We start from the raw sequence: 12,788 nt of genomic DNA, 5'->3' as shown, positions 1-12,788 counted from the left end.
TTGAAACATTTTTGGCAACGTGTGACGATGAGTATAAACTATGCGAAGAAGAAGACAACAAAATTGGAATCTGAAGCAGAGATCGAACAGAACGAAAGCTTCGAGGACGCAAGTTTGTCAGAAGATTCAACCGACACAGATGAAGAAAACATACTAATTAATTTATTGTAAGCCAATTCGAAAATAATTAGTTTAAAGAAAATTATTTTGCGTGGGAAAATAAACATAAGTGGGCAACGCAAAAAGGCAAGTCACTCGCTATGGTCTAAATATTGTACATATTTTTGGCATGTTGAACATAGCTTTTATAAATAGTTGCTTTTATATTTATATAATATGTTTCAAATAAGAAAAAAACCTCTCAGTTGCCCAGCTATTATGGAAAAATTCACTAGTCGAACGTCATTTGAGAGATAGACTTGAAAAGACAATATTGTCTACGTCGCTGGGATCGATTATTGAAAATGTTATTACTGTTGATAAAAACAATCAAGAAATAAAAAGCGAAATATTAAAAAAAAAATATATATACACATTGTGCCCCCTGCTAAGCGACGAATGACAAAATCACCATGTGATCATCATATAATAGAGCTCTGTGTCTCTTACACAAAATGCAAACATGTTCCTTTTTTAGTTTATAGTATTATTTTTTAGAAAAAAACACATTAAACAAATTTTATGTACTTCAATTCTTTTATTTTCAATGTTATATTTCTTACAACAAGCCGAATGAATCAGAGCTGTGAAATTTAAATTTATAATTAAAATACTAAAGAAAACCACTTAATATTGTTTTATTTTGAAATAATATAAACATGATAATCTAAAATTAATAAATTTTGTGGGTTTTGATGCACAGGTTAGTTTAAACATGCCTTTTAGAATTGGCGTAGTCGAATCGACGAATGATGTCTTTTACGATTTAAAAATAACGGCGACCTTCCAGGGTTAATAAAACTATATTTTCACCTGTTCATGAACAAAAACGAACTAGAGCCTCGATAGTAGACTACTGAAAAAAATGGCGGATCCATCTGGCTTTTTTGAGGGGTGAAGCAAGGTCGTCAAAACAAGTTTTCAAAGGTTTTAACATTCGAATATTTTTCCCCAAAGCTTCTCTTAAGCCAATCAATAGAGTTTTGCAGTAACCAACCAGTTGACCGTATTCAGAAATCTCGGAGATTGATTTTAATGCTTCTGTGCGAATGGTGTGGATGTAAATATATGTGTAGACCTGCACAACAATGCTCTCTATTTCAACATGAAGTGCATTACATGCGTTACCAATTGCATTATGCACGATATGAGATGTGCAACCAAACTATGTTCGCTTTTAATTTCTTAAATTTTGCAAAAAAATTTCCTTCACCACAGTAAGCGATCAATTTATCAGTCAAATCAAAATTTTCCAAGACTCTTTTTATCAATGAAAAAATCATATCCGACGTTTTACCAAATTCTTGTGAAAGTTCAATTATTTTAACATTTACTTCAGATAATGGAAGAAAATAACGAATGACGACAGGAAATTGCTTGATTGCTTTGCGATTGAAAGCGTCGCTCGACAAACAAATGAATCTGGCTTTCTATAAATTAGACTTAAGGCATTCTAATGTGTATGGTGCAAAAACATTGGTTATTATCGCGAATATTTTTTTATTTGGAAACATGTTTGAAATATTTTGGTTACGTAATCGTTTGACCTACAATAAAAAGTTTAAAAAAAATTTGAATCGGACGATAACTGCTGTTTTTTAAATTATTTTTTGTGTCGTGTCAATTGTGTGGTACGCCCACAAGCCTTCTATCATCGATACATTCAAATCTGGTTTCCCTCCGATGAAAAAATTTGATATGATTGAAGTTTGAAAAGAAGCATTTGTAGCCACTTTGTGCTTCTTTGTCTTCAAATGATTATCAATACCATTCTTCCACTAGCAGCAACCGAAAAAGTTGCATTACATTTGCCCCAACGAACGTTGGAATCGTCATAAGTGGCTTTGAAAAAATGATATTTTTTCTTAAAATTATCGTTGAAAACACATTTTCGTTTCGCCATTTCACAAAATAATATTTATTCGTAAATATTTATGCTTCAAATTCACAAAATTATCTTATGTTTTCACTTTGATTGTGGAATGAAAGTAACGAGCTGTCAGGGAACAACGCTACTACAATATACAATACATTCAAACCGAATGTTGAAATAGAACATACAGAGTGGGCCATCTACATTGTTGTATTTTTGTTCCGTTTATTAAGAAATTTTTTTAAGAACGATATGATCGGGACGCTTAACTCGGGATCCGGGACTAAACCGGGACGAATGGTGAGCAAAGTTTAGCTTCTTCGGTTGAGTGCGGTCTAAAAATAACGTTTTCCAAAAGTTTGTTTATTAGGAAAGCTGTTGTAATTTTAGAAAATACATTGTTTTGCTATAGCTGACGATTATTCAATACTTACTAAAATTTTTCGCGTGTCTATTATAGCCTAACATCTTTATGCCAACTTGCAACTTAATTTTCCGCATATTCCACAGGTAGCGACCTCCAGGTATGTTGGAGTAGCCGAATGAAATCTTTTCTTGACGTGCAAAGTTTTCTTAATAATTAATTAAGCCCAAGCATTCTCTTTTGGATTTTCGTCTGGTGGCTCTGATAGTCAGTCTCAAGTAACAATATGGCTTTCTTGTAATCGGACCACCCCCACAAAACGCCATTAAAAGAAAACTTATAAAGTGCCATAACTAAGTACTAAAAAAATACATAAAACTGTAATTTGGCACTGGTGATCGCAGTGACAAGGGGTACCTGTGTAAACATTTTTAAAAGTGGGTTCGGCCCACCCTCTAAGATGTTTAATATACATATCGCCTATACTATTCAAGCTATTATATCCAGCTTCGTTCAGGAAAAATCCCTCAAGCATTCCTACCTACAATATAAAAATTACATGATAACCCCGCCCACTCTTCATATAACGGGTTTGTTAAAAACTACTACAAGTATGGAGAAAAACCATTGACGCAGGTAATTTTCATTGTATTTGTTTCTTAGGTCATCCAGGTGTTTAGCCACTGCTACCACAACAAGATCATTCGCATATGCAAGTAGTTGGACGGGCTTTGAATGCTGTCTTCTCAGCACTCTGTCATATAAGTTATGGTGATATGCGAAATTCTCGTTTTACTTTGCGCTTAGTAAGATATAGTTATCATTCAGCGCCGCCACAACAACAATAGCGAATGCAATCATAGCGTAAAACCTGTTTGGGTTGGAGTATTATCAGTGAGTTACGCAGCAACAACACTGGTGTAACATTGAATCACTAACCGATTTTTACCTCTTCCACTGGCGTCAACCGTAATATGGACTTTTGGAAATCGGTTCACTCATTAACAATGAAGCTGAGCTTGATGAACATGATGAGTAGAATATAAAAAAAGCAACAGGCAGAATAAATTAGACGGCTAACAGAAGAAGTCGTGCATTAATTAACGTGCATTATAATTAACTTAAACTGGCCCCCAACGTGGGGCAAAGGAAAATTGCAACAACAATTAAGACAACACTGTACGTGTGTCTGGGGAACTGACGAAGGATTATAAAATTAAAATTTTTAAAATTCGAGCAACAATCAAGTCAACACTATACGTGTGTCTGGCGAATTGACGAAAGATAATAAAATTAAGTAAAACGAACGAGTATATTTATTTAACATTCAATTAAGAATTTTTGTAAGTTGGTCCCTAAAATTTGTAAAAGTGAAAAAAAAGCTGTAATACAGTATTTATTTATCAATTATAATTTATTACAGCGTTTTTTTCGTCCTTTCGAAACACTTTTGATTAAAATTTACCAATAAAAACGCAATCAATAAATATTTTTACTGTGGAAATTTAACACACGAGAATTCTTCTGTAATACGTGCTCATAAGATTATTGTGGCAAAAATCGCTTAACCTAAAACTAGTTTCGAACCTCTTTTTCATTAAAATTTTTGCATTTCTTTGTGCTTTATCCTGATTAAATTTTACAATTTAAAAACAAAAAAATTAAAATTAGTAACCTGAAAAAGGTATGGAAAATTTTTCTTTGGTGGCTCCCATGTGCTCATAAGTATCTCAATTAAAATATTACGTAGCGTAAAAAATTTCGAATTTCATATATTTATTTTTTTTTGTGAACCTGACACAAGGGGTACTAAAATTAATATTTTGGTATTTTTTACAAAAGAAATTTTTGAATAAATTACCGCATTTAACTCAGAAATTTTTCTATAACTAAGTTCACATGTGCTTGTAAGTTGTTAGTAGTGAAAGCGGATGTACATATGTATATGCTTGTACCAAATTTACAAGCAAATTAAAACTTTTTTTTTTGTTTGAAAAGCATTTTGTTTAAATATCTCGTACTTATACTGTACTTTTCCGTCCTCTGCAAGTAAAATGACTGTTACTAGGGAACAGGTATTAGAGATAGTTGGAACAACCAACGAACGAGCAACGCAATTGGTTAACAGTGTTCAAAAATGAATCCTAAATATATATGCTCTAATATATTTAACAGGCATACATACATACATAAGCAAACACATAAACAAATATACACTCATATGATAACTTGTAGACCTAAGATATATATTTAGGCAATTGATTACAAGTGCACATGTGCACTTGAAAATAATCCCATAACATGTAGCATAACAATGTGCTACATACATACGGACATACACACACAAATGTATTGAGTTGTACTTAAAAACTACCTTATGTGGTGTGCATGCCACATACACACATACATATGTATACATTTAATTAGATAGTAAGATTTGTAAATAGTATATAAGCGATGCATTTAACAAAATAAAATTAGAATAAATAAGTTCTCAGCTCAATGAAGTCTTTTTCTGTCCCCCACCAGCGGTAAGGCAATTAGAATCTTTATTGAGTTATTGAGTTTAATAATTGGTCTTACAAATCAATTATTCAGCCAGTTTCGATTAACCCTGTGATCGCACCAGGCAATTCTAGTTTGGATTTGATTTAGTCCTTACTTGAGCTCATCTTACCCAGCATGACGCTCTGCAGCCAATTTTGCCATTAGTTATTATAATGAGGGTTTAGAAAAATACTATGTGACAATAGGCATTCTTAGGAATAAAATAACAGATACGGCCAATTTAACACTCTCCTCCTTTAACACTGTGCTAAATTTCAAAGCAATAATTGCTAGACTCGACCCAACATATGCAGATAAACGTCCAATTTATGCCTTAGAAAATGAGATGAGTATTCTAAGACAGGGTGACCTTTCCATCGCGGATTATTACGAAACGTCGATAAACATCTAACACACATAATTAATAAACAAATTATGACTCATGGAGAAAATAACGAGATAATTGAAGCTCTTAACGAACGAGCAAGAGAAAATGCACTTCGTATTTTTATCTCTGGTCAGCGTCGTACCCTCTGTAATGTCTTTTTTTCGTCACGACCAAAAGACCTTCCTACAGCATTAGCTGTCGCGCAAGAGTTAGAAACAAATAACAAACGGTATAATTTCGCACATACATTTGCCATGGGAAAGTCATAAACCCATCTAGAACTACGCTAATTATGCCGTATCGCAGGAAGTTAGCTGCTCCAAATTTCCGCCCGATTCCGATGGAAATCGATCACAATACAACAACAACAAATGGTCTGCGAATACTAATTGATACCGGAACTTCTAAAAATTACATTAACGATCTTCCTTTCCTACAGGGAATTCAGTTAATGAAAAAACCATTTATTTTAAAATCAATTAACGGAATTAACACCATTTATTCAATATTCGTGATTATACCTTAACATTTTATTTGCTAAAAAAATGAAAATCGTTCGATGGATAGTCGGGTATGGGTTCCTTAAACGCATTGAAGCCAGAATCGACATAGAATCAGGATATCTATATCATCGAAATGGTAAAATGCAACAATCTGTATTGTAATCAAGTTAATTTGATAACAATTGCAGAATAATCTGTTCCCGTAAATATCCGTACTCGATTTCGACAAATGATAAATAATAACATAAATGCGAATCCGAACCGAGCTTTGACTTACAATACAAAAGTGGAAGGTACTATTCGCACTCTCACAGAGGAACCCATTTATAGTAAAAGCTATCCCTACCAATGTCAGCTTCTGAATTTATGGCGTGACAAAGAAAGGTACCGACGAGAATGGAAAGCAGAATTTGCAAATGGTAACTGATTTTAGAAAACTCAACGAGAAAACAATCCCTGATCGCTACCCTATACCTGAAATTACTGTCATACTAGCAAATTTAGGCAAGTCACGCTACCTCACTACCCTAGACTTGAAATCGGGCTTTCATCAAATTAACATGCGCGAAAGAGATAGACAAAAGACAGCATTCAATGTAAATAATGGCAAATACGAATTTTGTCGCTTGCCATTCGGCTTATGGAATGCGCCAAGTATCTTTCAACAATAGATGATCTTCTGCGAGAAAATATTGGCAAAATATGTCATGTTTATATCGATGACATCATTATTTTTTCTTCCGATGCGGAATCACATTTAGTCCATGTCAATACCATTTTAAAAAAACTAGAAGCGTCAGGAATGAGGGTGTCATCTGAAAAACAGTTTTTCAAAACGGAACTCGAGTTATTGGGATTTTTAGTCTCGTCAAATGGGATAAAGACTTGTCCTAGTAAGATTAGGGATATTATTAATTACAAAACACCAGAGACGTTACGCGGTTTGCGCTCTTTTCTCGGCCTTGCAGGCTACTATCGTAGGTTTGTCAAGGATTATGCCGCCATTGTTAAGCTTTTAATAAAATATTTACGAGGAGAAAATGGTCGCGCCGGAACAAATACATCAAAAATAAATTAAAAATCACTCTAGAACCAGAAGCTTTGTCTGCAGTTGTTAAAATCAAGAAAATCCTTTCATCGGAAGATGCCCTCGTACAAGATCCTGACTATAATCAGCCATTTGAATTAACGACCGACGCTTCGTCTAACGCTTTGGGTGCAGTGTTATCTCAAAATAATCGGCCCATATTAATGATTTCGCGTTCTCTTTCCGTAAGGAAATTCATTAATAATCTTAGTGAATTGAGCGAAACAGTATATAGCGAACAATCTCTCAGTTACGTAATTAAAACAAGAAAGTCCCCAGTAAATCAATTCAAAACCCAGTTGATTTTGTCAAAAGGCGCAACTGTAAACAAACGTACAAAAATTCTTTTTCAAACATTTTTCCGCCACACAATTAGTTTCGACACTATAAACAACTTGTAATTATGTTTAAAAGATGTGATCAACCCAAATACGACTAACGCTATACATTGTGGTCTCGAAACATAAGCAAAAATTCAAAATCCTTTAGTATCGTCTAATACTGGAGTTTAATTTTTACATACGGAACTGGTGGTAATAGATTTAAAAACCAAAAACGATCAACTAGAAACGGTTGTCACTGAGCACAACCGCTCTCATCGTTGCTTTCAAGAGAATTTCGAACAAATTTCTAGCGAGTATTACTTTTCCCACATTAAAAAACTTTTAAAATCTATAATTGTTATGTTTCCTGGTGAAATTTCGCATCTCGATATTTTTATAACAGATAAAAAGCATTTTCTAACATGCATCGATAAGTTTTTAAAATATTGCATTGTGAAACCTATTTCGTCCCGATCTTAATTAGATATTAAGGATGCACTACTCGAAATGCTGTTAATATTCTAAAACACAAAGTTAATGGTTTCAGATAATAAAAAAGATTTCCAATACAATTTAATAAAACCCATCTTAAGAGATAATTTTTCAATTACGCAATTTTTCGTCCCAACATTGCATAGTGAAACCAACTGGAAAATCGAAAGGTTTCACTCAACTCTTATGGAGATAGCCCGTTGCATTAAAGAGTAGCAACAGCTGAACGAAACTGTAGACCTTCTTTTAGCGACATATAAATTCAACCATATCTTACACTCTACAACATATGTTAGGCCCATTGAGAGTTTTTATAACTGTTTACCTGAAAAGCCATTCGAAGTACACGAAAGGTTTTTTAAAACCCAGGAAAGGACCTTAGAGCGGTATAATCAAAATAAAGGAATGAAAACTTATGAACCTGGAAAAAAGGTTTTTCTTGAAAAGAAACAAAAGATTGGGAAATAAATTTAGTAAAATTTTTGTTGAAAAAACGAGATTTAGGTACTACGGTTTTAATAGACGGAAAAAAGTCCATAATAGTAATCTCAGATGAGTATTTCAATTTTCCTTATATGTCTAACAGTAACATAAATTAACACACATGTAAATAAAGTCACAAGAACAATTAATAAATATTTTTTTTATTTTCATAAATTTCAACAACAACAACAATAAATATAATATAATCTGTAATAAATTAAGATAACGCTTTGTCCTAAGCTATTCGAGTTACATATAAAAGAAACAAAAACCAAAATGTATTATTGTAGGTTAAGTATTTAAACTGTAAAGCAATCTAAAATGTCATTGACACAAAATATAAGTTATTTTTCATTACATTCGAAAATTTACACGTTTATTACATAAGTATAAAGTTCGTTCGGTTTTTTATTGATTTTTCAAAAGATGATAACTTTGTGTACATACCAACTTCATTATACCCCTCTCGTTGAAGGCTGCGTCCCCATTGCCAAAAAACGCAGAGAGCCAATTTTCACAGGCCTCTCTTGAGGCCAACTTCTCACCATTAAGCGCGTTCGCCATGGGCAGGAAAATATGGTAATCACTTGGTGCCAGGTCCGGACTATAAGGTGGGTGCATTAGGACCTCCCATTCGAGCTCTCGGAACTTCTGGTGCGTCACCAAAGACGTGTGTGGCCTGGCGTTATCCTGATGGAGCTCAATTCGGCCTCTGTTGATCAAAGATGGCCTCTTCTGGATGAGTGCTGCCTTCAAGCGGTCCAGTTGTTGACAGTAGAGGGCCGAATTGACCGTTTGGCCATAGGGGAGCAGCTCGCAGCAGATGATTCCTTGCCAATCCCACCAAACACACATCAAAACCTTCCTAGCCGTCAATCAGGTCTTGGTTACCATCTGGGCCGCTTCCCCGAGCTTTGACCACGACCGTTTGCGCTCGATGTTATCATAAGTGACCCATTTTTCATCGTCAGTCACAATCCGCTTCAGAAACGGGTCGATTTTGTTGCGATTCTGCAGCGATTTGCAAATGGAAATTCGGTCCATCATGTTTTTTGCGTTAGTTCGTGTGACACCCAAACATCGAGCTCCTTTTTAAATCCAAGGTTATGCAAATGGTTCCAAACGGTTTTCTGGCTTATCTTTAGTTCCTCAGCAATTAAATAAGTGCTCACGTGACGGTCTGTTTCCACTATTTCCATGATTTTATCGCAATTTTCGACGACAGGCCTCCCGACGCGTAAACTAAATTAATGTTTTCAGCCGCTTTGGCTGCTTTTTCGCTTTGATCGAAGAAAAATTGTAAAATATAGCGAATTTTCTCTTTGTTGGTGTCCATCTTTAACGAGCGCTCACAACGAACTGAGTAAATCAATCGAAAAACTGTCAAAGACAAACTTTTAGCGCGAATAAACACGTTTTTAGCGCCGTATAGTATGACATGATGCGACACGTAACACTAGTAGTATGGACAATAACGCCATCTCTTAGATAAAAACCGAACGAACTTTTTACTTGATCTAATATATAATATTATACATACTTATATATGTGTAAGTTATATTTTTATTATATTTAGACTGTTCCTTTATTCGGTAGCGACGGTGTTGTCGACTACCACGAACTATTTAAATAATAGTTATTTTTTTATTATCACTACTTTTACTATAAGTAGTTTGAATATTTATGTGCGTTGTGAGTGGTAGCGACGGTTTTGTCGACTACCCACTAACTATTTAAATAATATTCCGATTATGCGATAGCGACGGTGTTGTCGACTACCACGGAATTATGTTATTTTAAATAAACACAAGTTGAGTTCCATTTTAAAACTGTTTTATTAAAATTCATTTCTCTTATTTATAACCTACTATTACTATCGCCGCTACTGCCATTGACGGTGCTTTTCTAAGTTTCTGCTGACGCCTAAGCTTGTGTAAGGCATTGCGTTCAGTGGCTACTGCAAGGTGTTGAATTGCGGCTGTCGGTCATTCAGAAATCTAAACTGCCTAGGTTGCAATTTTGGCAGTTCAAGAGACTGACTTAGTTAACTATTGTTAACTTGTACATTAGAGCTGGTTGATTTAGCCAAAACAACGGAAAAATTACATAAGAGGGAAATATTCTACGGATAATTAGTCAGGTTTTGCGATATCCGAATTAAATTAAACATATATTGATCATTTGTCGGAAGCACCCAGATCGGACAACTAGATCACATATACAACCGATTATACAATTTTTTATTTTCCGGTATCCTACCTTTAATCAAAAAGTTAAGAGCACGTAACGGACAATTATAATATATATCTCTCGGCTTACTTTATTTTCTTAATTTCGTATGATCCGAATAGTTTTTGTGCTATTTAAGGTGACTATATGTTAAGAGAATTCCGTTTAAATGCGTCTGATTTTATAAAGAGCCCTATTTGGACGTCCTTGGGGAAAACAATAACAGAATGGTATACCAACAAGTAGAATATACCAAATGCTCCTGTTTCATGTGCTTATGGGATAGCCCAGCAAGACAGAACACTGGAGTAAAAAAATTAGGTCTTTGAGAGTGAATTTAGTACCGGGTAGTATGAATGTGTGCCCTTATAGTAGCTAGAGACTGCATTATATTACCCCCTCTTCATATAAAGTTAGCTCTGGTAAAATAGTTGGTAAAATCTTTAAACAGGGATGAGGAATGTTTTAAATATATCAGCAAAAAATATTTTCGAAATTGAGCACAGGAAAAATTAAAGCTGGTATTTTTAACGGTTTTCAAATCAGAGAACTAATAAAGGACCAACATTTTCCTGACTGTGTGACAGATAAGGAGATGCATGGATTGAATTTATTTGGGTTGCGCAAAAATTCTTAGGACTTAAAAAGTCTCCAGACTACATTCAACACATTGAGCAGCTCTTTGCACTTCCAGAGACTAGGATGTAACATGAGCATCAAGATGCACTTTCTCTTCACCCAATTAGACAACTGGTAAAAACTTTGTTTTTGTGTCCTTAAGGGAGGTGAAATATTATAATTTAGTAATTTGCATTTGCATTGCATTGGTTTACAAATTCGTTCCAAAGTAACCAGTAAAAAAGTAACAAAGTAAACTCTAGTGCCGCCATCTATATGTCGACTTGTGCATTAAAATCTGGTATCTTTTATCGACTTCTAGTAAAAATTTCATGACATTTCATCTATTGGAAGTGAAGTTATTGTGTTTTAAGTGTTAGTATGTTTTTGTCATCGGTGCGAAAATGAGCTTCGAACAAAGAGCCAACATTAAATTTTGTTTTAAAATTGGTAAAACTTTTACCGAAACGTTTCAATTAATGAAACAAGTTTATGGCGATGATTGCCTATCCCGTAGAAGAGTGCACGAGTGGTTTCAACGTTTTCAAAGTGGTCGTGAGGACATAAATGACGATGAACATGTGGGCCAAAAAATCACCCCTGGAGAAGTCAAAGGTAAAGACAATGCTGATTTGTTTTTATGATTCCAAGGGTAGTGTCCACAAAGAATTTGCTCCACCTGGCTAGAACGTTAATGCGGTATTCAACTTTGGAGTTTTGAAGCGTTTGGTGCGCCGTATTCGACGTGTTCGGCCCTAATATCGCGAAGATGGAAGTTGGCGTTTGTTGTATGATAATGCGCCGTCTCATCGATCGACGCTTTTGGCCGATTATTTGACCAAAAATCACATTTTAACAATCAACCACTCCCCGTATTCACCTGATATGGCACCGTGCGACTTCTACATTTTCGGAAAAATGCATTTGCCGATGAAAGGAACGCGTTATGCAGACGTGGAGGCCATTCAAAAGGCTAGCACCGGCATTCTGGCGGCCATACCGGGCAACGAGCTAAAACATTCGTTCGACATGCTTTTGGACCGTGCAAAAAGCTGTATTAAAGCATAAGGAGACTATTTTGAATAAAATTAATTGATTTTGCCGTTAAAACCATTTGTTCTGTCCTTGTTTTAAAAGGTGGAACGCACCTTGTATACCAAATTTGATAGTGTTCAAAACTTTAAAGGATTTCAAGCGGGGACCTTCATAACGTTAAAACTACTGCACAGATCCTTTTGAAATGTTGAACCTTATTTCCGTACATAATTTATGCGGTAACGCTGGAGAGTGGTTTATAAATTTGTTAATAATTTTTATTTTACAATAACAAAATCGTAAAACATCGCATTTTCTCCTTCAAAGTGTTTTAACAAAATGAAAAATTGTAGTTTCAAAATATTCTCTTGACATTCCCCGGAGAAAACTATTATCTAACGAGTGAATCTTGATTTCGTGATTTCGGACGATCCGGCACCAAGTTATGAGGAGTAACGCAATTTCTAATGTAAAATTAATTACTCGCATTGGTTAAATAAAACAGAATTTTCTTTTGTTTCCTTAATCGCACTGCTTCTTTACTTTATTACTTATCACATTAAATAATAAGTGAATATAAATCTTAATAATATATAAATATAAATTATCATAACATATGAATATAAATTAGTATTTTGAATAACTCAGCTAATAAAATCTCTATGCTGCTGCTGAAGATATACAAGT

This window comes from Bactrocera oleae, chromosome 2 (assembly GCF_042242935.1).
Source record: "Bactrocera oleae isolate idBacOlea1 chromosome 2, idBacOlea1, whole genome shotgun sequence".
In the NCBI taxonomy this organism is placed as follows: Eukaryota; Metazoa; Arthropoda; class Insecta; order Diptera; family Tephritidae; genus Bactrocera; species Bactrocera oleae.
Note: the sequence above shows the minus strand (reverse complement) of the source record.